The 24852-nt window shown below is 34.0% G+C and overlaps 1 pseudogene; it reads left to right on the top strand.

Annotated features, from left to right (window-relative positions):
• The first annotated feature begins 9317 nt into the window (after positions 1-9317).
• The window catches only part of LOC112661662 (ADP-sugar pyrophosphatase-like), a 53792-nt pseudogene continuing 38257 nt past the window's right edge, over positions 9318-24852 (top strand).

The following is a 24852-nucleotide window of genomic DNA, read 5'->3' as shown; positions in this document are numbered from 1 at the left end:
TTTTATAGACACAAAAGGAGCAGGGAGCCTGGGTAGCTCAGTCAGTTAAGAGTCTTCCTCTGGGGCAGCCCAGGTGGCCCAGTGGTTTTGGCCCAGGGTGTGATCCTGAAGACACTGGATCGAGTCCCACTTCAGGCTCCCTGCATGGAGCCTGCTTCTCTCTCTGCCTGTGTCTCTGACTCTCTCTCTCCCTCTCTCTCTCCCTTTCTCTCTCTGTCTCTCATGAATGAATAAATAAAATCTTAAAAAAAAAAAAAAGTCTTCCTCTGGCTCAAGGTCCTGGGGTCCAGCCCTGCATCTGGCTTCCTGCTCAGCAAGGAGTCTGCTTCTCCCTCTCCTTCTACTCCACTTACTTGTGCTCTCTGTCAAATAAATTATTTTTTTAAAAAAAGAATGAACAGGAGGTACCAGCCCATGCTCTATCAGTATAGGATCCCCCAAACTCAAGTTCCTGGTGATCAAGTACAAAAATTTCTAATGTTCATTTTTGTCCTGAGATTACCGCCCCTTATCCAGGTTGCTTTATCATTGTTTTGGATCCAATTATTGATTGCTTCTTTTGATTCTGAATTATATTTTTCCTACACAAGAGAATGTGACATATTATTAGATTCTGTTTCTCATTTTGGCCCAAAAGGCACATTCTTAGATCATTCCTATAACAAAAATCTGATCTAGTAGCAGAATTGATAAAGCGAGTAAATATCTTCTTTTTTTAAAAAATAAAATCCACAGTCCCAATAGTTCTTGTTTGAAAAATAATGCAACATCGTTTACTGTGGAGTGGATAAAGGAGGATAAACAAGTTTTGATGATTTTCACTTTGGGTATTATGAGTTTGTAGTTCTCTGATATAAGATGTATTCATATTTTCATATGAGTATCTGAGGTACTTTGACATTGGAAATTTTGAGTTTGAGGAACTTGATGCAAATATATTTTGTAGTGTTTTGAGTTTGCAGTTCTATGTTTGAGACTTTTTGGAAAGATAAAGTTTGAACATGTACAAATCTAACCACAGGTGAGCTCAACATGATATGCTAGGAAGGGTTAAAGAGATTGACATGTTCTAAGAATGTACTATTTGGCAACACTGTCGTTTAAAGGGAAATATCTAGGGGTGTCTCGGTGGCTCCTGGGTGGCTCAGTGGTTGAGTGTCTGCCTTAAGTTCAGGGTGTGATCCCAGAGTCCTGGGATTAAGTCCCACACTGGGATCCCTGCAGGGAGCCTACTTCTCTCTCTGCCTATGTCTCTGCCTCTCTTTCTGTGTCTTTCATGAATAGATAAATAAAATATTCTATAAATACATAAATACATAAATGGAAATATCTAAAGGCACCTGGGTAGCTCAGTTGGTTAAACGTCTGCCTTTGGCTCAGGTCATGATCCCAGTGTCCTGGGATCCAGGCCCCACGTTGGGCTCCCTGCTCAGCAGAGAGTTTGCTTCTCCCTCTCCCTCTGTCTCTCCCACTCCCCCTGCTTGTGCTCTCTCTCACAAATAAAATCTTTTAAAAAAACAAAGGGAAATATCCAGAAAGCTATGAAATAGACATGGAAGCATCAAACAGACAAGGATATTCCATGGGATTACTATTGAGATAGTTAAATACCTCTGTGACTAAGAGAAAGTCTAAAAGATAAGCACAAGTCCTTACTACAGCCATGGTGTGTATACAAGTGAATACTTGTGTACACATGGATGCCCATGTTAAAATGGGCTATTTTCTTGCAGTCAGAGTGGAATCTAGAATTAATAGGAGGTAACACATACATGTCAGCAAATCCAAAATTTGTCTTCTATTAAATGCAATCACAGTAAAACCCTAAACCAGAGAGTTCTGAATCCTTACTGAATTGCATTGGAAATTATGACTTCATATCATATTTTTATCTTTGGGTGATGAAAATTTAGAAGCGGTTTTAAGAGTACTGACTCTGGGCTTGATGCAAATACCATTAAGGTTATAATTCTTCATATTGTTTAATATCATGTGTAGAATTTTATTTCAGGAAATAATTACATTATCTGGTTTTTAAGCATCCTTCCAATAAACAATAATAACAATGTAGCTCATTATATTCACTTTTTGCATTGGCTACTAGAGACCTTGGGGTTAAGTTTATTTTCTGCTTCTGTAGTTTTCCACAGACAGTATTTCCTGCTATAATTTTGCTCTTCTTTTTATTAAATCATGTCCCTTTATAATGATCCCTAGTTTATTAGACATGTGCTTTAATATGACCCTTTTATATGTTTAAATGGGCTTCTATAAACATTCTTATATAAATCTTCTATTGACTTTTAAAAAAACTTCTCTTGAAAAAATACCTTAAAGTGAAATTGCCAGGTCATAGGTAGGTAAACACCTAACTTTAAAAAACAAAAGGAAAAAAGTAAATTGTTTGCACTAATTTACCCTAGCTCCTAGCAGTATATGAATGAGAGTACTGGTTCTTACACACCCTCACCAAAATTTGATGTTGCTAAGTGTATTTAAATTTTAGCTCTTCTAGTGAATGTGGAGTTGAATCTATTACATTCCCTGCTGACTAATGATGAATAATGATGCTGAACACAGTTTCATACACTTTTGAGGCCTTTATATATTTTTCCTTGTGAGATATCTATTCATGTCTTTTGTTAACCTTTTATTACCTTAAATGTCTTGTTGTTGATTTGAAGGATTTCTTTACATATGTTGAATATAAACCCTATCCAGGGTTATGAATATATTCTATATTTTCTCCTAGTAGCTTTATAGCTTTTGCCCATATTTAGATTACTTAGATAAATGAAGACTATATATTTGGACTATAAATCCTTATGCATTAATTTATGTATGGTATGAGATACTGTTTACAGCTTTTGTCTGGAATCCATTCTGGTTTGATCCCTCCAACTTTGTATTTTTTCATAATTGTTTTGCTTATTCTTTTCATTTCATTTTCTCTGTAAGATTAAGAATCAACTTTTTAATTGGTATGAAATAGTGTGTTGGGATTTTTATTGGAATTACATTATGCCCATAAATCAATTTGAAGACAACCATCTTAAATTCAATTATTAACGATGGTATTTCGTTTATTTATTTTTAATTTTTCATCTCCAATGTTTTTATAATTTTCAGTGGAAAATTTGTAAATATCATTCATCCTTATTGTTATATATTTCCTCTTTTCACAAATTGAATTTTTATTTTCCACGTTGGAGCTGCAACTATTTAGAAATAAAACAGATTTTTCTATGTTGAACTGGTATCTTATGACCTTTTTAACCTATCTGTAATTCTACTGATTTAAAATTCCTTGAAATATTTCCAATGACCCAGGATATTAGCTATTTTGTTGAATGTTTTCTGCAGCTCTTGGGTATAGTGTTTAATAAATGTTGAATAGTAAGTCTGATAGACAATTTTTGTTCAAATCTTTTATATTCTTAGTGATTATTAAGTTAACTTATTTTAGGGAAGCCCAGGTGGCTCAGCAGTTTAGTGCCAACTTCAGCCCAGGGCCTGATCCTGGAGACCCAGGATCAAGTCCCACGTCAGGCTCCCTGCATGGAGCCTGCTTGTGTCTCTGCCTCTCTCTCTCTCTCTCTGTCTCTCATGAATGAATAAATAAAAATATTTTTTTAAAAGTTTACTTATTCTATTAATCACTGGAGCAGTGATGGCAAATCTCTGTGATTGCCGGTTTTTTTTTTTTCTTCCTTTAATATTATATGATTTTGTTTTGTTTTTTTCAGAGAGAGAGAGAGAGATAGAGGGAAGGAGTGTATACAAGCAAGCGGGGGAAAGAGAGAGAGAGAGAATCTTAAGCAGGCTCCATGCCCTCGCAAAGCCTGATTTGGAGCTCCATCTCATGACCCTGAAATCATGACTTGGGCTGAAATCAAGGAAATCAAGAGTCAGACAATCAACTAAGCTACCCAGGAGCCTTGTTTCATATACATTAAAACTCTCTCACTAGAAGAATTCATGTTAGGATTCTTACATTTTTCTTTATAAATTTTTCATTTTATCATGATGAAATTCCACTTTTTAAATCTTAATTAGTTCTCCTTATCTTGATATCGATATTGTTCAATATTAATAGTCACTCACATTTTAAAATTTTTAATGTCTGCATGATTTATCTTTTCCCACTTTTTTACTTTCAATACTTAGAGTGTCCCTCTTATTTCTCTTATATAGGCAACATATAAGTAGTGTTTATATTTTAAAATAATTATTGAGCTATTTGGGTTTTGCGCTTTATTTCCTATTTGCCTCATCTTCTTTCCTTTCCTATCCTCCCTTTGACTTTTTAGAAATTCTTTTCTGATATTTAAATAAGTAGACTGATAGATATTTATAGCTGTACTATTCTATTCATTTCAAGGCTTTTTACCTATTTTTTTGGGTTTTATTGATGCTTTAATGATTACAATATGTATTTTCAAAAAAATCTCAATTTACAGAAAAAGAATGATATACTACTTTATTTGGCACACACAATAATGCATGAAAAAAGTTATAAAAAGTAGACAGAGGGAGAGATAAAGCTGTCTTATTTTCAAATTATGTCATTATGTATATGGAAAATCATTAGAACATAAATAAAAATTATGAAATTTAGTGATCCACATCTGTTTTTTTGCATATCTTGTTTGTATAATTAACATGGTGATTTATACATTGTATACATCTGTCTTCTTTTAAAGGGTGTTGAGATTTGTTCTGCCGGAGTTAAATTACTGCAGAACTTTTGTATCCCACAAGGCTTCATTTTATTTTTAGAGCAGGTATTCTTTCCTTTGTAACTTCATTCCTACAGTGTAACATTTATTTATTGTCCTTTCTCCTAAAGAGGCTCAATTGAATTTCTTGGATGAATTGTGAGGAGGGTTTCTCCATTCTGAATGGTCTAGAATTCCAGCATTTTTCTGAAATACCTGAGCATTTCATTTCTAAATCTCACAGCAACTGCTATCTTGTTATGTTGTGAATCTTGCTTTAAAAGTGTACAAGGGGCAGCCGCTGTGACTCAGTGGTTTAGCACCGACTTCAGCCCAGGGCATGATCCTGGAGATCCAGGATCGAGTCCCACGTCGGGCTCCCTGCATGGATCCTGCTTCTCCCTCTGCCTGTGTCTCTGCCTCTCTCTCTCATGAATGAATGAATGAATGAATGAATGAATAAATAAATAAATAAATAAATAAATAAATAAATAAATAAATAAAAATGTGCAAGGACCAGGACCAGCAGGGAAACCAATACAGAATGTCATCCCCCAATCTGACTCAGCTCTTTCCTCTCCAACATCTTGACCTAAGAATTTCTGCAAATTAAGCAGTCTCAAACTATAATTTTTGCCTTCTCAACTCAGACCACTGTAATATGCTTAGACCCCATTTTATCCTGACAAAGAGCCAGGTAAGCCTCTTTCTTGCTTTATCATTTTCTGTTCTCTTGATGAGCACAGGTTGAAGGTAGATTTTTCGCATCTTGCAAATGAATTTTTAACTTAAAAAATTTGTTTCTGTCTTACCTAGTCCATGGGGGCAGGATCTGTGTTTATGTCCCTCAATAATTGTTCTCTATAACTTATAAAAATATATCATATGTAATACATACTGAGTATTTCTTAAGCATGTGCTTAAATAAAAAGATCATTCAAAATATTCCTGGCAATGAATATATACAAATATATGTATATTAAATATATATTTAAATTAATATAATACTGATAAGGTTTCCAGTAATTACAATATTTTTCTCTATTTTAATACAAAATGTATATAAAGCACAAAGAAACAAGGACTATTTAGCTAAAGTAAGTGAAATTAATCTTGATAAGTTGCTATTCAAGTGACTTATTCAAGATTCTAAATTTTTAAGATTAGAAGCTGAGGAACTCAGCAGATCAAAGTATAAGATATTATTTTAAAATATAAGATATTATAAAGGAAAATACTGAGAATCTGATCCTACAACTTCATGTGATAATATTTTTAATTGAATGTGTAACATTAATTTTTCTGGATAAGTCAAAATCTAGAGATTCCTCCCAATGAATGGAACATTATGTGTAATACAGAAGTGTGGAACACTGGAATAAAAACAAAGACTAGGGATCCCTGGGTGGTGCAGCGGTTTGGCACCTGCCTTTGGCCCAGGGCGTGATCCTGGAGACCCAGGATCGAATCCCACACTGGGCTCCTGGTGCATGGAGTCTGCTTCTCCCTCTGCCTGTGTCTCTGCCTCTCTCTCTCTCTCTCTGTGACTATCATAAATAAAAATTTAAAAAAAGAATAAAAAAAACAAAGGCTAACCAGGAAAACTTTGAGAATATCAATATATTTATATTAGTTAGGTTTCTTCAGAGAAACAGAATGAACAGAAAAAAAAAAAAAGAAAAGAAACAAGGAATTGGCTCATACAATTATGGAAGCAGAGAAATTCCACTCTCTGGTTTCTATAAACCTAAGACCCAAGGAAGCTGGTAGTATGCTAAGAAATCCTGAGAGCCACAGAGCCTACCATATAGATTCCAGTATGAGTGTGAAAGCCTGAAGAGAATCAGGAGTATTGAGGGCTGGAGAGCAACTATGTGGCAGCTCACTCAGATGGATAGAATTCAACTGGTCTCTGCATTTTTGCCTTTCTATTGGACACATACACGCACAAATAATGTTTTAACCAAATATCTGGGTATCTTATAGCCTGGTCAGGTCAAGTTGGCACATAAAATTAACAGTCACAGTATTTCTGTTTCTTGATATTTTGCCCCAAGATTATTTTATTAATCTTGTTTATTACCTTCTATAGTCATTCAAATGAATTGTCTATTATTACATTTTAGTTAGTATCCAAGATACTAGAGATATTGACACTGAGATAATGATTCTGACGTAGGAAGTCACCTCGTTATATATTAATTTATGATTGAATTCCTCAGTATGTTGTTTGAACTTTTTCATATATCCATGTCTAGAGTGAACTCTGGGAATCCACTATCCACCTGTGACACTGCCACCTGGTAAGAGATACTTAAATTAGGGATCCCTGGGTGGCTAAGCGGTTTGGCCCCTGCCTTCAGCCCAGGGCGTGATCCTGGAGACCTCGGACTGAGTCCCACATCAGGCTTCCTGCATGGAGCCTGCTTCTCCCTCTCTCTACCTGTGTCTCTGCCTCTTTCTCTGTATCTCTCATGAATAAATAAATAAAATCTTAAAAAAAAAAAAAGATACTCAAATAAATTGCATTATAACATCCTTAGGATAAAAGGAGTATGTCTCTCAGGATTGCTCTCCCTAGGGCTATCACTTCAGGATGGCCAAGCAATTTGAACCAGTTCCTTAACCAGGGACTAACAGGAATTTGATTTAAGGGGCATTCTGTGCTCTAGAAAAAGGTTCTAAGATGATGTCAGGACCCTGACTGAGATAGATTTCTGGGACTATTTCCAGTCCTGTTGGAGAACTGGAATATTTACTAATAAATCCTAGGATAATATGCTTTTTGTTTGTACTGGATCTACAGAGATATATTAAGCTAAAGTCATAAGGTTAGTGCACAAAAATTAGCCCTATACATAGCCAAATGTTATAGTTGATTGTGAACAATAGAACTGATTCTAGGATCCATGTGCTAATGGAAACAAAATTCTTAATATCCTGCCAAATTTTAGTCAAAGAAATACAATGTTTTGGTATTTGATGTGATAAACTTATACTGAAGATGAAAGAAAAGAATTGGCTGAATCATTTAAAAAGATATTTATATCTTTTAAAGTACCAGATTAGAAAATATATATTACATGCCAACATTACAACACATATATTTAGATTTATATATTCAAAATATATTTTTAAATCTAAATAATGGATGTAATATTTAAATATACTTCTCAAGTTTTAGATGCTAAATATTTAAGATTAGCAGAAAAATAATCCCTATGACTTATTAATATTATTTCATAGTTTTGGACAAAATTATCAGTAGATGCTATCTTTCCAGGGTTGAAATGATTTTGCATATAAATCATTTCTCAGTCCTAATAATATTTTATTTCTACACATATGATTGTCAGAAATATGTTTTAATATATATTGATGTCATTATTACCCCATGAGGAAAAAGACTATATGGGTACAAAACTTGGTACAAAAAAAGAGTTATTTTTTTTCAAATGTGTGACTAACAGCTACATCTAATTTATAAATATACATTTGCCACAAGATTTGTTACTTTGGGGAGTTTTTAATGTTCATTTCAAAAGACATCATAACTTGGAGTCAATTTAAAATATACTGTTTTTTTTTCATATTTTGATTCCTTACAAAATGTTCTCTCAATTTAAGGAACATATGGCTCATTTTTTCCCCTATCAACCTGCTGACTAAATAATGAAACATCCCAAAACATTTTAAAATGTATAGTTCCAATGGTATAAAAGAACAACAGCTTCAATAGAAAGCTGCATTTATAGACAGACACAGAACAGGTTAACTATCCCAGGTGTTATGAATAGCACATGGACAGAGCAAAGCAGGTACAAACAACTAAGGAGGAGGAAAATTGAAATAAAGGATGTGTCAATATGGTACAGAACAGAAGAGAACTTACTGTCTTACAGTTATAGGTTTAATTTCAAAGAATGCCTTCAGATTTACAAAATATATATTTCTTTTACCACTTCCTATCATGCTTTAATATGCTGTTCCTCAATAAACCATAATGAAATAGAGTCAAGTTAACAAAAAAAAAAAAAAAAGCAGCAGTGTGGTTTATTCTTCGGATATTCCTTTTAAATAAAATATTGACTAGAAAAACTTTAATAATATTACTTAAACACTATGCATAAACTCTATCTTACACTTTTTTATTCATTAATTGTTATTTCTCCATTTGATATTAAAAAGTTCAGTTGTTTATTCACTTGTACTCCTGGCTTTACAAGGAAGTTGTAAGGATATGGTCTTCGCCTTCTAATGTAAAACTTATGATGATTCATTACACCCCAAATTAATTTTTTCTATAGTCATTTATCGTCATCAAGTTTCTATCCTGTGTCAGGTTAGTCGTGTCACGGCAATTGCTGCATCCTCCGTGGATTGACTTCTCAATGACAAGACATGCATTTTCTCAAGGTCACATTACTCTCCAGATATTTAAAACAGTGCCACTCTACCCAGCATGTATTTATATGCATAGAAATGATTTGGCTTGTTTTAAAATACACAGAGATGAGTGGGGAGAAAATAGGATATTTATATTTAAAAGTGTTTTGCCTAGCATAGAATTCTGAGTCCCATTTATAAGGGAACCATAAGATGCCCGAAAATGACAAGCTCATGTTTGCGGGGCAGGATTGTGGTGGGAAGCTTCCAGGCCTGGCGTGCCCTGGCAGCCATTCCTTATACTTCAGTGATGTCAGTGATGGAGGCTGCCAAGCCTTAGCCCCAAAGTACAGACCTAATAGTAATCCCTTTGGGCTCCCTTTTTCCCTCTGACACATACCTTCTCTACCTGTATAAAAAAGCAAACTATTTTCTATTTCATGAGCTAGCTTGGTCAAAAGAAAGAGCAATGCCTTTCTCGTACCAATACCTTGGTCAAAGAAAGAGCAATGGTTATGAATGTAAACTACAAAATAAATATGGAACACGAGAGTATCACTTAAGCTGGAGTGAAGGGAACTAATGATGATATAACTAGTTAAAGTTATTACCAATAGCTTGGTCAAAAGAAAGAGCAATGGTTATGAACGTAAACTACAAAATAAATATGGAACACAAGAGTATCACTTAAGCTGGAGTGAAGGGAACTAATGATGATATAACTAGTTAAAGTTATTGAATAGAGCTCAACTAAAATGAAGAGATGAAACAATAACTAAAAGTCACCATAACTCGAAAATGATAAAGAGCCACTGTTCTTCAAGAGATGCTTTTTAAAGTGTGAGACTCACTTTTTTGCTTGTTTGTTTAAAGTGGTCTAGTTGGCTCAATTAGTTAAACATACATGAAAACAAAGAGTGTGTATAGAGTTTATTGGCTTGGTGGACTAGTTTGGCTCAAATTGTAATGCTTGTCAGTGGTTGCCTAAGGGAGACTCCTGTAACAAGAGAAAGCACAGAAATAAGTAATCAAGATTTAATCTGGAGTTACAGTTTGCAAAGCACTGTTGCTGGGGACTGAATTGTGCCTCCCCCCTGCCAAATTCATATGTCAAATCCCTCACTCCAAATGTGAATATATTGGGAAATAGTGACTACAAGAATGTAATAAAAGGTACATGAGGTCATAAGGATGGGGTCTTAATCTGATAGGACTGTTGTCCTGATAAAAAGAGGAAGAGAACCAGAGATCTCTCTCCACATACACACAGATGAGAATATAGCAAAAAGATGGTTGTTTGCAAGCTAGAAAGAGAGGCCTCACCAGACACTGAAGCCTGATGGTGACCTTAATCTTTGACTTCCAGAACTCTGAGGAAATAAATTTCTGTTGTCGAAGCCATTCATTCTGAAAACCTGTCATAGCACCCTCTGGTAATATAACTGTCATATTTACTTTTTTTTGGCATAATAATGAACCAAAATGGTTAACTATTATGGTTATATCTATACTGGAGGTAAGGAAATTAACTGTCAGAAAGTTTGAAAGATTTGCCTCAAATCACCTAGGTAGTAAGTGATGGATTTATGATTCAAGATCAATTCTTTTTCATATAGAAAAGCTTTATATTTTACCAATAGGTCTAGTAAAACACCAAGAGTGGAAAGTAGCCATATTTAGGTGGCTCAATAATAAATTTTCATTTGTGAGAGAAAATATTTTGAAAGAAACTTTTCCTTGAAATTAGAGCAAAATAAAAATATCAAAATGCAGAGCTGTAATATAGTTAGTCTGTCAGTAGCTTAAAAATTTGGGTGGTAATGGAATGATATGAAAGTTATCACCGTGAGGATGATATATTTGAGCCTTATTTACTTCAATATGTTGAAACACTTTAAAAGGAAAATCCCTGCTTTATATCTTTTTGAAGCAATTTGCTAAACATGCTGCACCTATTTTGACCTGCAAAAATCTAACATATAAATTTCTGTAACATCTTCACACTTTCTGAAAGATATTTCCATATTGATTCATAAATCTGAAAGATGTCTGTATCAGTTCCAGTGTCATCTGAGTTCTCTCTTTTGGATACCTCTGCATTTTACATTTCCTCACACTTGGCTACTTACTGGGGGAACACTGTGGTTTTAAAATTCATGTTGGCAACATTTATATCTAATTAACCTCCATATGCTGGAGTTACTCCCAACAAATTATGTGGATATGTATCCTTATAGAGAATACAATTTCTCATAACTACGCTCCCACGAGTCCTATTTTTGAAGAAATCACTCAGTATAAGTAGCAGGGTAGTTAGGATAGAAACTGTTTAAAGAGCACACTTCTGTTACCATGGCAACTATAACTTCACTAGGCTCAACCCAGAGTTTATATGGAAGCAATATAATTCTGACATTGATTTTTTCCGGTTTGATTTTCTTTAAAAATTAAAGAAAACTGCTAAAGAACAAATTAATGAGAAAATATAACTTCTCTTTCTAATAGCCCCCAAATTAGAAGTTATCTTACATGTCACACCAACAAAACTAGTAGTATTTAATATTAATGGCTAGCTCATTTTTCTCTAATGGTACATATCCCTTAGTGCTTATATTTTGAAATTGTAAATTTAATATAAGTTAATTTTAATATAATAGAAACATGGGAAAAATATTAATCACAATTATGAGGAAATTACCCATTTGTCCCACACACAATCTCTTATGTCTTAAATGAGACTTAAAACAATACAGAGAGCAAATAAATTCATTTTAAAACACTATTTTCATTGTTATGTTTCAAAATCTCTTATGCTTAGTAAGCTCCTGATTGATTTGGAAATATGTATTGGATGATTTCCAACAAACCAATAATACAAATTAATGATGTAATGGGTAATTCCTGGGACTAAGGACCTCATTTGTGAAGGAGATGGACAACTAAAAGCAAGAGAGGAGAAATATAAATATTTTGAGCCATTCTGAGGAAATGTTTAATAGTAAGGTAAATCTGTAACATAAGGTAAAATAATTCTACCAGAATTTTTCAGCATCAATTACACTAAAGTAGGGCAAAAGAAAAAAAAAAAAAGAAGATGTTTCAGTTTTTTGCATACAATATTTTTTTAGGGTTTTAAATAAACCCTAGTTCACATCTGAATTACAATTAGATAATCCCATATAGCTTTTGATCAGAATTGTGAAAAATGCATCCACCTATCTTACACTCAGAAAGCCTGGTAATCGCATGCAAGTTCATGCAGTTAATCTGTGATAAATACTTTGGCATATGTTAGAAATTCTAAAAGAATAATTTATATCAGGCACAACATCTGTTTAAAAAAGAAGACTTGCTAATCAAATTCCATTTACTCTTTCTGTGCTCATTTTTCAGGATGGCAATGAGATGAACACCAGGCTACTGCACAGGTGTGCCATCTGCATTATAAAATCACATCTTGGCTAAAATTCATACACACAACTTTGATTTTATTCCCAGAAATGTTCTGGCACAAAACCATGAAAGGCAGGTGGATTTAACTTATGTGGGCACTTGAAGGGATAAGGTCTTTCCTTAGTACTATTAGAGTGTTAGGTATGGATGTCCATTAGGCTTTTCATGCTAAGCAGGCTAAAGCTCTAGCCACTATACTCCTATAGCAACCAATACATGTTTTTGTACAAAACATATAAACCTGAAATAATCTCTGTCCTACCAGTTGCAAGCTTCCTGAGGACAACAACTCTTAAAATATTTAAATCCTGTCACAGTCTTTAGCATAGAGTGGGCACTGTATTTGTATGTGTGGCTGCAATGCATGTGACTGGGACAGCAATATCCTCTGAAGGAGAGACATAGCTATTCATTTTTGCATCTCATGTATTTACTCTGCAGGCACATACTATGCTTGAACTAAGCATCTCTGATTCCTGATGGACAAAAGATTTCTATGTGTCACCCCGATAGAGATTTTCATGGTAGAAAGAAATAATTCCAAGGTGTCATACATTTTCTCTTAACTATTATTTCCTGTAGTTCTTTAAAAACAAACATCAGGGGGACACCTATATGGCTCAGTGGTTAAGCATCTGCTTTTGACTCAGAGCATGATCGGGGGTCAAGGAGTAAGTCCCACATCTGGCTCCCCAAAGGGAGTCTGCTTCTCCCTCTTCCTATGTCCCTGCCTCTCTTTATGTGTCTCTCATGAATAAAAAAATAAATAAAATTTCAAAAAAAAAAAAAATCAGCAATGCTAAACTATCCCTTATAGGAAAATGGTGTGAAGGAAAAGCAAGTAGAATTTAGATCTCAGAGGTTCTGTTTCAAAAAATTTGTCTGATTTAGGATAAAGAAATTTTAAAAAATATTTGCAAATCTTGAAAGAAAAGATACTCAATGAGCCAACATACTTCTCAGTTCATAAAAAAAAAAAAATTGGAACTGGAATGTACACCCAATAAATAAAGAGCTCATTGGGCATAGATTTTTAGGTTGTTTTAAATTTTCGAAGGACATGTAAAGAAGGCATAAACTACATCACTCTATAGTACCATACAATTGTTAAGATATTTTTGTATTATTTTCCCTCTGAAGCTGTTGACATGTAAATGAACTGAATTTTTAATAAAGACATTCAATATCATCAGATTCTAAAAATCAGGAAGAGAAATTTTTTTCACAATGAGTTATTCTTTGGAGCGTTTACTTACTAAAATAACATTTAAAATATTAATGAGGTAAACACCAAAATCACAAAAAAAAAAAAAAATCAAGGAAAGAGAAACTAGCAGTGTCAAGAATAGCTTAAGGAAACAAGACAAGTTAAAGTAACATGGTATCCTTGATGGGACTTGGAATGGAAAAGGGACAGTAGATAAAAAAAATAAGGAGATCTAAATGAACTGTGGACTTCAGTAAATTAAAAGGTATTATGTTTGGTTTATTAATTATAATAAATATGCCATATTTATTAATAGTAGAAACTGGATGTGCAGTAAGTGGAAACTTTGTGTGCTATCTTCTCAATATTTTTGTAAATATAAAGCTGTTTTTAAAAGTTATGTTTAATAAATATTAATGATAATATGATATCAGGACACATATTTTCCCTTTCTTCTTGAGCTTCAATGTAACTCCATCTGTCATTGGCCATGTCCTTAACTCATTTCACTGGAAAGTCCTAATATTTTGTATATTTGTTTCTGGATTGTACGGTAAGTTTTCCCTTTTCTGTGAATTTGTCATGAGAGTCCTTCTCAGACACAATCCCTAATCTGTAAAAATACTACATCATGCTATGATTATAAGTCATCAATCCCCTCCAAATATGATACTTCTGCAAAAAATAATAATTGGATAAAGAAGTCTTAAAACCACTTATGGAAATGAATTATAAAAAAAATTCCACAATAATAAAGAACAGCATTCCTAGTTACCAAACACACACACATCAAATAAATCAATGCATAAAATTTTTTTATTAACAGAAAGGATTCCATCTTAATTCAACTTGTATAATTAAAGCCAACAAGGTGTCATACCATGCCATGATTTCTTGGCATGTTAAAAAAGCCTCAAAGAAAAATATGAGCATATATAATATCTGTGATTCTAAGGTAATATTTGAGTATTCATCAGAAAGCAAGTTATAAGTTCCATATGGGAGAATAAGTTTATAGGAAAACAAATTTTAGAAGTAGCAGCAGCACTTAAGGGAGATGTTCTGAAATTAAGAGGGAACCATTTAGTGTGATTTTGTATTTGACTGAATGACAGTTTGTTTATTTTTCTTCCAAATGAGCAAACCAATGCAAGTAGGTGACAAGGGAGGCTCAGGGTGAAAGTAAGGGAAAAACTGTAATCCTCATCCATAAAATTTATTCTCAGTAAGGACGAAAGTGCGGGTGTTGGTAAGTGGGGGATAAGAAATTATACAACGTTGATAAAATCAGTATATGAACAATTTCAGAAGGGATTAAATGATTCCTGGTGAAAATACACTATACAGAAAGATGGTAATTAGAAATGGATTACTAAGAATCTGTATTTGAATTTGAAAATGATTGCCTAGATTTCTGACTTAGAAGAATAAATAGCAATACCATTAATTAGTATGGTCAATAGAGTAGGATGAGTAGATCTTGGGGAAATTGTCCTTAGTTAATGATGACTTTAAGTTATTTGTGTAATAGAGTTTCCCTATAGGTTGTTGAATATAAAATTGTATAGGTGACTACTTAAGTTTGGGATAGAGACATATTTTTATTGGTTATAATTCTTGGCAGTGTTATTTTAGGTAAGATTGAGAATTCCCAGGTAGACCAGGTTCTGTGAAAACTAAGAACAAAATACCTGTGAGTATCAATACTTAATATGTATGTGAGGAGCAGTAGTCAACAATCTTGTAGGAGTGGTCTGAAAACTGGGAGAAAAACTGGCATTAAGCAATATCATTAAAATTTATCAAGTGATGAGTGACAAAAAAAAAAAAAAAGGAAGGATACAAGAGTATCTTGGGCAAATATAAAAAATAAAAAACAGACAGAACCAGAGGAAAACTAAGATGTGGCCATGACTTTTGCCCAATTGCAGGAAACTTGTTTCAGTAGCATGTCTAAGTACCAGCTACAATTTGTCCAGGTTCTGCTCTCTGCACTGTTGTGCAAAGATGAAAAGTAGAGTGTGAAAACATAAAGATAAATGGATATTTGGACTGCACACAGCTGAATGGAGCCTAGAGGCAGGAGATCCTAAAATATCCTGAGTCAGAGAAACCTCAACTAGAAGGTAATGTTTGCCATAAATCTTGGAAGGAGAACATATATTTACCTGGCAACAAGAACTGAAAGACAGTATTCCAGATGGAAGTAACATGTGTAAATTACACGTTTTTGTCAGTAAAAGCAGAAGGTGCTCTGTATGGCACTTGTGTAGGAGATACTTTATGTACTTGTCAAAATCCACAATACTGTACATCATAAAAAGTGAACTTCAACACGAGCAAACAAAACAAAACGAAACAAAACAACCAATCAGGATGTTGGAAATCTTGGGCTGGAATGGAATGCAGACTGTGCTAAATGAATCTGGGTTATAAATATATGATATAACTTCACAAAAGGTTTGGGGGAAAAAAAAGGGGATGACCTAAGTAACTGTGGATAACAACGTTTTGACTAGAAACCATAAGACAATTACAACTGTAAATAAACACTGCACTATAATCTGTACATTTGAGTCTCACAAGGGAATGGATTAAAAATTCTGAAAGAACATTACCTCTGTACCAGCGTTGAAAAGAAAAGGTAAAAACATATTAGGAAATTGAAACCAGATTTCTTGCTGTCAAAGAAAAAAAGTTACAAATAAGCAAAGACAGGCTAGAATAAATCACTGAACTAGAGTTGGCAACATTGAATGTTTAATCGGTAGAAGGGTAGATGAAAGGACAGAAAGACAGATGGGTAGATAGATAATTATAAATATGTAGATGTACATCCACTAGGCTACAAACACACATTTCCTATGATTGGGATTGCTGATTGGGCCTAGAAGCAGTAACATCCCAAGAGATCTTCATTTCTATATACTCTTCTCCAACAAATGGAACTATGCCTCCTTGGGGAAACTACTGATTATAGTGTAGGGGCAGGAATATGCAAGATGATCCTGGGTTATCTCATTGTGTCAGAGAATAAGGAAGTATCAAAAACCAAAAGAAAGTACATGTGTCAAAGGGACACAGGAACAAAGCTGAAAAAGCTCCTGAGAGGTAGATTTAGAAAAATCGGTGGTGGGGGTGATGAGGGGGGCCCGGGTGGTTCAGTCAGTTAGGCATCTGCCTTCAGCTAAGATCATGATATTGGGATCCTGGGATCAGCCCTGAGGGAGACTCCCCCATTCTCTCTTCCTCTGTGTTTGCTCTCTCTCTCCTCCAAATAAATAAAATCTTTAAAAGAAAAGAAAAATTTGAACAAAATGAATGATGTAGTATTGGATTTAACCAAAAATATATGTAAACAAGAACACACCAATATAAATGACTAAAAACAAGCAAACAAATAAGAAGAGACAAAGTTTCCTTTAAAAATTGCATGTAACATGTAGATACTGCCCTCTTCAGGAGGTGGATTTTAATCCTCCTACCCATTCCTGAGTATGGAATATTTCTAGTGATTATAGAAAGGGAAAAAATTGAAACTTCAGAATGAGCAGGCCGGGCAAACAATTTCTTAATCATGTGGTCAAGTTAAACACCACCAGTGATGGGTCATGTTGAAATCGCGTGCTCCATTCTATCACTGATACATCCCTTCACAGACAGGATGAGAAAGACATTTCACTTCTATAGTATTCTTCCTAAAATTCAATCGTCCCGGAATAGACATGAGGAAGACACAAGACACATCCCAATTGAGGAGCACTTATCAAAATACCTTACTGGTTCCCTTCCAAACTATCAAGGTCATGAAAGACAAGGGGAAACTGATAAACTGTCATAGTCCAGGGAAACTAAGGAGACACAGCTGATAAAATGCAAAGTGGGAATCTTAACTGAATCCTAGAACAGGAAATGCATATAGTGAAAAACTTGATGTCAAAATAAAACCTAAGTGTAGTCAAAAGGAAGGTGCCCGTGTTAGTCTCTCAGTTCAACACGAGTCCCATAGTTATGTTAGTGTTACTATTATGAGAAACTAGGTCCAGTGTATATGAAAACTCTGTTGTATCTTGGCAAATTTTCCATAAATATGAAAGTACTGCAAAATAAAAATTTTAAACATAGAAGAATAACCACAACTCTTCAAAACTCATTTTTGGTGCATCCATATCCTGTATATTATAAAAGATATAGGTATATGTAAAGGAACAAACGATTTTTAAAAAGAAATTATCTTTGATATAAAGAATTTTGGCACTAAGGTAATATCTCAAATTTGATTTTAGGTTCCATGCGGTTTTGCTGTCTTGGGTATTGTAGTTGTGGTTCTTACCCTTTGTAAGTATACACTCAACTATATGAGGATAAGCTTTTTTCAGGTGTTCTTGTTTGGCTTGTGTTCATGGCACATCTAAAAAGAGATAGATATCTATCTATCTGCATGATCTAGATTTTCTTGAACCCCATCATATCACTTTTGAGTAGTTTAAAGTGGTTCAGAACCTCCTTTCTGTTTCTTAGCCATAGGATTCTTGACAATTTTTTTTAAAGAATGGAAAGATTCCCCTTAATTCTTCAGCTAAAACATACCCACCCAAAGCATGCCCTTTGTGTGCATCTTATTGACCTCAGATAAAGGACACTAGTGCACTAAACCATAGAGCACAGAGTCTTTAGCCAGAAAGAAGGCAGAAATTGTGTACAATGTTCCACTGCAATAAAAGGCGGTCTAAAAAGAAAAATGAGTGTCTGCAGATGCAGAGCACACAGAAGTGCAGATTAACAGTAGCCCCAGGAGATTTCTTCACAGAGATAGGGAATATCCAGTGACAGCGCTGCCAGCCTCGTTTTCTAACCTGTTCAATCAGAGTTTGAGTTACTTAGACAGCGTATAAAAGTCTGGCTAGCAACTAGCAGGAAGGTACAACTTTTCTGAAAATTTTGTCGGTTTTTTAAATGCACTTTAAAGATTTTAACAACTTACTTGAATTCACTTTAATATTCATAATCAAACAAATCAACATTCATATGTTCTCTGAAGTCCATAGAATTGCAAATGGAATTTCTATGATGATTTAAAACTTCATTTTGTTTAGTTTTATCAAGCATGGTTGCTCTATCTTTTGAAAAAGAAATCACCATCACCATTTATCTTTTCTGTTGGTAAAGTGTTTCTAGATGGATGACTGTTATACTTTCCATCATAGCTGTGTACTTAAAAACAGCTCTCATCAATAAGTAAGAGTCACATTTGCCAACTGGCTACGTATCCATAGCAAAGCTAACGTTTCCTTAGATTCCTAATGAAGAATGGATTTTTCTAAATTTTATTTCTTAAAAATTGTTATCCACGTGCACATCTTTTCTCTTAAGCATAATAGAACATTTATAAAAGAAATGTGAATAAAATAAACTTTCATTTTCTTGTATCTTTCTCTAAGGTATAAATTTAGAGATGTGATTTAAAGACAGATTTTAATAATTTAGAATGCTGTTTCCTAATAAAATAATCAAGAAAAATCAATCTGATAGATTGCCATTTATTTTAAGTATAGTTCTGAGTTCCATCAAGGCATTAAATAGTTAGTGCTTATAAATTATTATGTTAATTGAGAAAAAATCATAGCAATTAATGACTCTTCTTATGGATTTCTAAATAGGCAAGCAAGATATTCCTGCTATTTAGGTCTGGATGAATCTTTGAATCAGATATTTTAGCTTTCTATAGTAGAATTTTTATACTTCCTAAGATGTTATTCAGTATTTTTAAATATCTTAACATGTTATAAATGTTTTGTATTTTGGAAACCTCAGATAGTAGTACAAATATCCAAACCAATAATTTTACTATAAAAATATTCCAAAGATAAAAAAAATCCTTTCATAGCTATATAACCTAGAAACTCTTCTATGTGTCCACTATGAGATTAATACATTTAAGAAAATGAACTATGGTTGCATGATCTTACAAATATATTCTAACTACAGTTTCATGATTTAGAAATATTTGTAAATATATAAATATATTCTTGATCTTACGAATATATTCTAGCCAGTCCTAGAACTTTCCATAGAGTATGAAGCCATATTTCTTTCTTTCTTTTCTCTTTCTTTCTTTCTTTCTTTCTTTCTTTCTTTCTTCTTTCTTTCTTTCTTTCTTTCTTCTTTTCTTCTTTCTTTCTTTCTTTCTTTCTTTCTTTCTTTCTTTCTTTCTTTAAAGAGAGAGAGAGGGAGAGAGAGAGAGAGAGAGGTGGAGGGAGGAGCAGAGAGAGAGAGGGAGGGAGAGAATCTTAAGCAAGCTCCACACCCAGCACATAGCCCCACATAGAGCTCAACCTCACAACCCTGAGATCATGACTTTGAGCTGAAATTGAATCAGAAGCTTAACCAACTAAGCCCCCCAGGTGCCCCTGAAGCTTTTTATAATGAGTAAATATGAGCAAAACTAAATAATATGTTACTTATAAGATCCTCACATCAATAAAATTATTAAGGAGAAAAGAAACCGATAAACAAAATTTTAATCACTGTTTTTTTTTGTATGGGATGATGCAGGGATGGTAACCACAAGGGACATGGAAAAAAGAGAGAGACATCACCTCGATATTATTAATAATAGTGTTGGTGTGATTTTGTGTTCCCTAAGTGTTCAATTCTCTATGATGTTTCATGGCTTAGATATATATCCCGCATATATTCTTGAGTATTTCAAATATTTGTCAAAAAATGTATTTTTTAAAAAAGATTTTATTTATTTATTCTTGAGACGCAGAAAGAGAGAGGCAGAGACACAGGCAGAGGGAGAAGCAGGCTCCATGCAGGGAGCCCGATGTGGGACTCGATCCCAGGTCTCTAGGATCGTGCCCTGGCCCGAAGGTGGCGCTAAACCTCTGAGCCACCCAGGCTGCCCCCCAAAAAGCTATTTTTAAAAAGCTCTTATTGATTGGATTTTTTTATCCTAATTATTCAGCTATTAAATTAAAGGGCACTTGACCTCCAAATCATACACAAATGCTTTATATGATCTCCAAGTTTAAAATAGAAAAAATGTTGGGCAGCCCAGATTATACTTGAGCATAAAAATGAGTATTTATAAGGGGAAATATCATTCCTAAATGATCTCCTAATCAATTAAAATTTTAAAAAAGAATTATACTGTGAAGTAGAGCAGATGGTCAAAGTTTGTATAACATATTAAATTGGAATGATAATGGACAACTTTAAACTTGATACTGTACTTTTTTATATTGTCATTTGTTGCTTGTTCCGAATTTCCAGTGAGGTATGGTACTCACATATGAGGAATTTAATTACTATATCATTGATCATAGTATAACTGAAATTAACTATATTTATCTCATTAATATCTATGTGTGGCAAAACCTGAATTAATTTCAAACGTGAAGTATCAGGTATGGATAAAATGAGCTGATAACACCAATTTTCTCTTGCAGGATTTTTTTTTCTTGCAGGATTTTTTTTTCTTGCAGGAATTTTGAAGATTTACTTGTCTATTTTAGCTTTAAACATATAAAAGACCATTCCAGTTACCTAGCAGTTGTCATTACACAAGAGACACTAGTCATCTAACTTTGTATTTCAAAATATTTAACAAGAATCACAAAGAACGCCAAAAGATTGGAGGCCTCCAATATGTGAAATGAATCTTTATAAAAAATGTTATTCTGGGGATCCCTGGGTGGCGCAGCGGTTTGGCGCCTGCCTTTGGTCCAGGGCACGATCCTGGAGACCCGGGATCGAATCCCACATCAGGCTCCCAGTGCATGGAGCCTGCTTCTCCCTCTGCCTGTGCCTCTGCCTCTCTCTCTCTCTCTCTCTGTGACTATTGTAAATAAATAAAAATTAAAAAAAAAAAGGATAAAAGGATAAAAATGTTATTCTGGGTTATTACAAGGATTAAATAAATCCAGAAATGTCACTAAATATCCTGGAACTCCAAATCATTAGTTTCCTGTTGTTTATTAAGTAATGTAGAATTACTAGAATGAGAAATATTAATCAGATAACAGGATGGTGGCTTTGTTTTGTTTTGATGGTGATGACAATTTGCTGGGAAAATGGCCATAGAAACGACAACTAAGAGAAGGAGGAAGTGACAGTGAATAGCTGTTAATAATTTAAATGATATGGGGGAATAAGAAAGTAAATGTTAAAATATATATTTAAGGTTTGAGATTCATTGATTTGGAGCTTTATTTAAGAAAATTACAAGATATAAAAAGAAAATACAAAAGCCAAAGGAAAGCTTTATAGGAAATGGTGATAATTAGAAGAGAAACTTAGCTAAGAGTATCTTAGTTTATATAGCCTGAAAAACAGCATGGGTCTTGGCACTACAGACGAAGTCCCATCATCAGTTGAACATTAATAATAAGTGAAAATGTGGCAATAGGTAAGTTAACAAAGAAGGAAAGTATAGAAGAGTTATACAAAATTAAGTAAAAGCAATACATTCTGGTTTGTAGATGGTCAAAAGAAGTGGAGAAGAAATAAGGATTAAAATGAAACAAAACAAAAAACAGAAAGAAGGAACCTAGACCCTTGAAACAATGGATATGACAATATAAGAAGATACAGGTCCTAAGTGCAAACATATGGTGCTCCCTTTATGGCAGCTTCACTCAGACCCGGATTCACTAGAGATTAAAAGATTGTTTACTTAAAGAGATGGTATCTTAACTAAAAAAAAAAAACAAAACAAAAACCGTGAATGTTTCAGGAATAATGTTAATAATCAGTTGTATATGTACACAACAATTTATCAATTTATCCATTAAAAGATACTTAGGTTATTTCTGTATCTTGGCTATTATGAATAATGCTGCCATGGACACAGGAGTATAGATATGTCTTTGAGATCCTGATTTTGATTCTTTTGGATATATACTCAGAAGTGGCATTTTTGTATGGTATGGTAGTATGGTAGTTCTAGGTAGGTGGTTTTTTTTTTTTTTTTTTTTTGGAACCTCCATACTGTTTTCCATAGTGGCTACAGCATTTTACAGTCCCACCAACAGTGGGCATGAATTCCAGTATCTCCACAGCCCCATCAATATTTATGTTTTGATTTTTTATTTTGTTTATATCTAATACATGAAACATTATTTGAATAAACAAAGAAAATTATGAAAAAAGACTGATGGTAAAGAAGAATCTGTCAATTGACAGACATGCCAAGAAAATAGGAACTTAATGGTACACTTAAATCTAGGAGCCTAGGAACCTAGGAGCTCAATGATGTTCTTCAAGAAAGCATTTATGATTTGGCGTAGGGGCAGGGAAGAGGGGAGAGCGCAGAATGTATCAAGGACTCTGCATACAGCTGGGACACTAAGAGAGCAAATACAGAGTACTCTTTCAAGAAACTTGTTAAAGAAAAAGAAAAAATAAAAATATGAGTATGGGAGCTAATATTGGTCTTATTTTTAGGTACAAGTGAATATTGCTTTAGATATTTAATATATTTCATATATATATAACTCTATATTCCCAGTTTCTTTCTTCCATATTAAATTTAAACTCTCAAATAACCAAAGCAATATCTATTTATTTTTTAACTTTCTGAAAGGTTGAAATCAGCTGTATTTAATAACAAAATAGCACACACTGCAGAAACACTGTTTAAAGTAACATAAGTCAGTAATTCTGACAGTGTTTCTGTGCACAAGGTAAGGTTACACAAGGACACAAGTTAAATAATTAGTGATTTCACAAAGTCCTAAGTGATGACCCTCTCAAAAGGTATTAAGTGTAAGTGGTGTAGAGCAGAGTCTGAGTTTGGCTAGACTAGATACCAGTACCCTGTGGTTCCCCTGACACTTTGGAGGTAACCTATATGTAAGCCATATTACATTTACTATAAACAATATAGAAAAATTACATACAAATTACATTTTTTTTTTTAAACATTCCAGTTGTTAGACTCGGGCTATTTTTTAGAAAGCCTGAAACAAACAAGTGTGTGTGTGTGTGTGTGTGTGTGTGTGTGTGTGAAGGGAAGGAGACTGTGGTGCATGAGTTGGTGCCACATGTACCAAGGCCACCTGGCATATGCTTTCTTCATAGCTATGCATCATGGATAAGGGGTGAACACATGACTTGCAATATACCTTAAAAGAGTTGTGCAAAACTTTTGAATGACCATGAAGTGCAGACGTTATAGAATAAATTTAAAAATTAATTTAAAAATACTTCTTACTTTCATTAATTTGCTACTTCTAGAAAAATGTTACCTTCAATTTGTGAAGCTTCTGTCTGATTTTCCCCCCTAGACTCCATTAACTTAATCAAATTGTAGCATGGTGCTTGCCAACCTCATTATCATGTATTATGTAGTTGTCTTTTAAATTCATTAGATAGAGACCTTCCATTTAAAGCACATTAGTTCCTCCACTCCTCTGAAACCTTTAGCCAGAGGTGAAAATTTATAAGGTCTAATGCAGTATCCAAAAAGAAAGACATTTGATTTGGGATTTTGTACTGGAGTAATAGCTGAAACGGTTTTACCCATGAAATTAAAGAAGCTTATCTTTCAGAGTCCCTCACTTATCCCTGTGTCTAATTTTACATTTTGAATTTTCATTCTGTAATATAAAGCAGCATTGCTCAACAGGAGCACTATTAGCAATTTTGGTTGGATAATTCTGTTTTGTGGGGAGCTAGTCTGTGCATTATAGGTTACTTAGCATCATTCATATACTCTACCCACTAGATTCCGGTAACTCTGACAATGAAATAATGTCCAGATAGCTCCAAAATCCCCAGGCAAGGGACTGGGGAGGATGGTCCCCTTTCGAGAATCCCATACTTAAAGATCCCTCCTCTCAAATTGTATGTTTCAACTACACGAAATCTACATCTAGTTTGGACAACAATTAGTCAAAGAAGCATCAAATAAGTTATAATATTACTCTAGTTATAAACCAGATACTATGTGTGGTTGAGTTTTTAAAATTCATATATCTTTGTAACTTTTAACTAGCAAAATCTCTTAGAAGCTTGAGTTGTCTAACTTGTAAGTGACAGGCTTGCCCACTTGTCAGTGACACAACTTTAAATACAGTCCCT

This window comes from Canis lupus, chromosome 31 (genome assembly GCF_003254725.2).
Source record: "Canis lupus dingo isolate Sandy chromosome 31, ASM325472v2, whole genome shotgun sequence".
Lineage (NCBI taxonomy): Eukaryota > Metazoa > Chordata > Mammalia > Carnivora > Canidae > Canis > Canis lupus.
The sequence above is the reverse complement of the archived record's forward strand: the minus strand, read 5'-3'. Positions and strand labels throughout refer to the sequence as shown.